Genomic DNA, 5,151 nt, shown 5'->3' with positions numbered 1-5,151 from the left:
CTCCGATCCTGATGCCCCGTTCTTCTTCATACAGTCCAGTTTCTGGGATTATTTGCTCAGCATACACATTGAATAGGTATGGTGAAAGGATACAACCCTGACGCACAACTTTCCTGACTTTAAACCATGCAGCATCCCCTTTTTCTGTTTGAATGACTGCCTCTTGATCTATGTACAGGTTCCTCATGAGCACAATCGAGTGTTCCAGAATTCCCATTCTGTGCGATGTTATCCATAATTTGTTATGATCCACACAGTTGAATGCCTTTGTGGAGTCATTACAACACAGGTAAACATCTTCCTGGTATTCTCTGCTTTCAGCCAGGAACCATCTGACATCAGCAATGATATCCCTGGTTTCAAGCTATTTTCTGAATCCAGCCTGGGTTTCTGACAGTTCTCTGTCGATATACTGCTGCAGCCATCTTTGAATCGTCTTTAGCAAAATTTTACTTGCATGTGATATCAATGATACTGTTTGATAACTTCCGCATTCGGTTGGATCACCTTTCTTTGGAATGGGCACAAATATGGGTTGCTTCTACTCAGTTGGCCAAGTAGCTGTCTTCCAAATTTCTTGGCATAGATGAGTGAGCACTTCAAGCACTGCATCTGTTAGTTGAAACATCTCAGTTGGTATTCTGTCAGTTCCTGGAGCCTTGTTTTTTGCCAGTGCCTTCAGTGCAGCTTGGAATTCTTCCTTTGGTACCATCGGTTCCTGATCATATGCCACCTCCTGAAATGACAGACCCCCTCCCAGGCATCTATCAGTCTGTCGTACTGTGGGGGCTTGCATGTTGCTGCGATGCTGGGAGCTATGCCCCCGGTATTCAGATACCAGCAGGGTCACCCATGGAGGACAGGTTTCAGCTGAGCTTCCGGACTAAGACAGACTAGGAAGAAGGACCTGGCAGTCTACTTCTGAAAAGAATTAGCCAGCGAAAACCTTATGAAAGCAGTGGAACATTGTCTGATGTAATGCTGGAAGTTGAGCCCCTCAGGTTGGAAGGCACTCAAAATACGAAGAGGGAAGATGTGCCTCCTCCAAGTTGAGTTGACCTTACTGACGTGGATAGAGTCAAGCTTTCGGGGCCTTTATTTGCTGATGTGGCATGACACAAAGTGAGAAGAAACAGCTGCAAACATCCATTAATAATCAGAATGTGGAATATACAAAGTATGAATCTAGGAAATTTGGAAATCCTCAAAAATGGAATGGAATGCATAAACATCCATATCCTAGGCATTAGCGAGCCGAAATGGAGTGGTATTGGCCATTTTGAATCGGACAACCATATGGTCTACCACGCCAGGAATGCCAACTTGAAGAGGAAGGGCGTTGCACTCATCTTCAAAAAGAACATTTCAGGGTCTGTCTTGAAGTACAATGCTGCCAGTGACAGGATAATATCCATACACCTAGGAGGAAGACCACTTAATATGACTATTATTCAAATGTCCTCTAGGAGGTAGTAATGCTCTATCTCAGCATTTAGTATGGTGCTGTTTCTCCCATAGCCAGCACGCAGGAGTCCAGGAAACAGGCTGTGGACATGGGAGTACCTCCTCTCACTAGCACCCCTAGTGATCCACTAGCGAAACTGTGGCTTGCCATCCCAATGACTAAGCTCTGCTGAACTAGAGGTCTTAGTTTTAATGGGAGAAATCTTTACAGAAGTGGATAAAAGAGCGATTCCATTAAATTAGAAGTTGAAACTCCCAGCTGACCACTTTGGACTCTGCATACCTTTCAGACAGTAGGCACAAAAGGAGGTCCCGTACTGTCTGGGGTAATGGAACCTGACTAGCAAAGGGCAATGTGTTGCTACTACAAAGGGGACAGGGAAGAATGTGTCTGATAGGACTGGAGCAGTTCTTACTACTCCGGAGTTTTTTTATTAAAGTTGATGGAAAACACAACGACCCAATTCGGGAAGGGTATCAAATGGCCAGACCCTTCAGGAAGGAAGGTTTAAGTCATCCTCCTCGGAAAGAACTAGCTGAGGTACTCGCTGAGGAGAAAGGGAATAAGAAAATAGTTAACGAAAGAGGGCAGTTATAAATACCAGCTACTGACGTGTAGCCATCTGCATAAACCAAGATTGTCATAGCATTTAGCTTGGTGAGATATTAGAATCCTTCTTCTCAGGCGGGAAAACAAATAACCAACCAATAAACAATGCTTTCAAAGGAGATTTATGGGGCAAAAGCCCAGCTTTTACTGAAAGAGGATCGTAACGTTGTAAAGCTCCACTGCTGTTTTTGGCCTCTGGAAGGCAATTCCCTTGACTGCCACATTCTGGGAAGCTTCAGCAATATCTGGTTCCACTCTAGAGCACAGCAAACCTGCCTGTGTTTCTCCTTGATTGTTGCGATAACACGATTATGTGTTTTGGATGTGGTTAACTTTACCGACAAGGTGGTGATTGGAATTTACGTTTTCTAGTAGCTTCTCAAGAGACTGAACTGAGACTTGCCTTTTAAATCTGAAAATAAAGGCATATTTCATTAAACAATGATACCTAAAACACCTGTGATGTTGGAGGCATTGTGGAAATTACAAAAAGGAGCTTACAATCTACCTGGGAATAGAAAATGCGCCCTCATGGAAAGACACACTGTAGCAAATGCCAACAGAGTCAGCTGAACGTCTAAGCCCACCCCAGACTATGGAGAGTCTGGAATGCCCTGTGGGCTTGCAAGAATGCTGTAGACTCGGATAATATCAAGCCAAACACCTGTGGAGACAACGTAAGAGTGAGGGCCTGCGTTTGAGAAGGACAAGGCAGGGCCTGTACCTACCCTCCCTGATCCTGTAAGGGGCCGTAATACTTAACACAATATTGAAGTTTCTCTTTACATCCATCTTCCTGCTTCCTTGATGGTATATTCAACAAACTGTTTTTTGACTTAGAGGTCCTTGTACTTCTTCAAGCAAACTGAAGATTCTTCCAAATTCTGAAGACACTAGAAAAAAAAAAATCCTTTCAGTATTTCTAAAAATATGAAGATTGTTATGGATTGAATTGTGCCCCCCAAAATATGAGCTGTAAGTCTGAACCTCTGTGCCTGTGGTTATAATCCCATCTGGGAATGGGTCATCTCTGTTACGTTAATGAAACTGGATTAGTGTAGGTGAATCTCAAATCCATCTATTTTGAGATATAAGAGATTAAACAAGCAAGCCAGTAGCAGAGATGGGGGAAGACACATTCCAAGCCACGTGAAGATGGCCCAAGAGCAGAAGCTCAGAAGAGACAAAGGCCTTCCTCCAGAGCCCACAGAGAGAGAAAACCTTCCCCAAGAGCCAGTGCTCTAAATTTGGACTTCTAGCCTCCTCAGCAGTGAGAAATCAAAAGACGCATTGCACTGGGCAAATCTGCTCCACAAGACCTCTTTAAAGTCTTGAAAAGCAAAGATGTCACCTTGAAGACTAAAGTGCACCTGATCCAAGCCATGCTGTTTTCAGTCACCTCATATGCACGTGAATGCTGGATGATGAATAAGGAAGACCGAAGAAGAATTCGTGCCTTTGAATTGTGGTGTTGGCGAAGATTATTGAATATACCACGGACTGCCAAAAGAACGAACAAATATGTCCTTGAAGAAGTACAGCCAGGATGCTCCTTAGAAGCAAGGATGGTGAGACTATGTCTCACATATTTTGCACGTGGTTTATCAGGAGGAGTCAGTCCCTGGAGAAACACATCATGCGTGGTAAAGTAGAGGGCCAGCAAAAAAGAGGAAGACCACAGTGGCTGCAACAATGGGCTCAAACACAGCAACGATTGTGAAGATGGTGGAGGACCAGGCAATGTTTCATTCTGTTGTACGTGGGGTTGCTGTGGGTTGGACGCGACTCAAAGGCACCTAACAACAACAACAACAACAAACAGTGAGAAAATAAATTTCAGTCTGTTAAAGCCATCCACCTGTGGTATTGCTGTTACAGCAGCACTAGATAACTAAGACAAAGATGAAACACTGTTCAGTCTTCCTGCATCCTCTACCTCAATAACCATTCTCTGTAGGTTAAACTGTTAGAAACAGTTTGTCTTTTAAATACTTAAATAAAGACACCTGCTCATATCTACTATGGAAATTCTTGTGAACGCTACTGGACAATTAAGGGAGAGAAAAGGCATTACTGGTCCTTTTTAGTGAAAGGAAGAATGAACCGTCATAAATTAGGTGAAAACACAATTCTTTCAAAGATGCACCTCAAGAGGTAGCTTGTATCTCTTCTAAATCATAGCATAAGAGCAAACTCCCATTGCTTTATCGATAGACTTCACTATTGCATCCAAAGTTTTGAACTTCCTTCATTAATTGGTATTTTATATCATCTTTGATTTTCTGTGCCATAGCAGGACTTATTATGGATGCATTTGGCACAGTCCCCAACGTCGACATTGCTGTAACTTCGTGGTCACGTGCAGACAGATTGCTGGTAATGGTTTCTCTTACAAGTGTGTTGCTTCCAGGTTTTTGAATCACTCTGTGTTTCCCGAGATGAGTGAAGTCATTAGACAGAGCATCCAATTTGCTGGATGGAATACCATGTCCTGCTATATTCCTAGGTTTTGATGGAACAGATTTTGACGAGAAACTGTCAGGTGGTGGTTGGCCATTTTGTATCATCTCCTCGTGGTCATTGTGAATGGCAATAGCATCTGGAAACCAAATTAAGGGGTTGAGCCGAGAGGTGGGGGAATTTCCTCTCCCCCAAAGGTACATCTTTGTGCTCTTCAGTCTCCAGGGAATCATGTATTTCATGAATCGGGAGAATGTAATAAGTGGAAATCTCAGATTCCTCAAGTAGAGCTCAGGAAAAATAACACAACAAAACCATCATCTTCCCTTCTATGAATACAGAAGGAAACCAAGTGAGATAGTACAACTTGTAAACAAACATTCGCAGACCCCTGGTACTCATGATTTAGCTCTGTCTTGTTGCCCTTTACAAGTTGCAAAGCTGCAAGTCTCGCTTGATGATGTGATTCCTGAATTTCGCATACAAGCTGTCATGCTTTACTGAGCTGGCAGCCAGACAACGTGGCCCCCACAACCCCTCACCTCTATCTCAAACTTTCTGAGAAAACAGAAGTGGCAGTTAGATCTGAACGCTGTGTCTCCCCTCCATCACCAGAC

The 5,151-nt window shown here is 43.4% G+C and overlaps 1 pseudogene; it reads right to left on the bottom strand.

The window, feature by feature from the left end:
- Nucleotides 1-2,832: 2,832 nt before the first annotated feature.
- Nucleotides 2,833-4,737, bottom strand: LOC111747806 (integrator complex subunit 6-like; annotated as a pseudogene).
- Between the last annotated feature and the right edge of the window lie 414 nt (nucleotides 4,738-5,151).

This window comes from Loxodonta africana, chromosome X (assembly GCF_030014295.1).
Source record: "Loxodonta africana isolate mLoxAfr1 chromosome X, mLoxAfr1.hap2, whole genome shotgun sequence".
NCBI classification, from domain to species: domain Eukaryota; kingdom Metazoa; phylum Chordata; class Mammalia; order Proboscidea; family Elephantidae; genus Loxodonta; species Loxodonta africana.
Note: the sequence above shows the minus strand (reverse complement) of the source record. Positions and strands in the feature narration are given on the sequence as shown.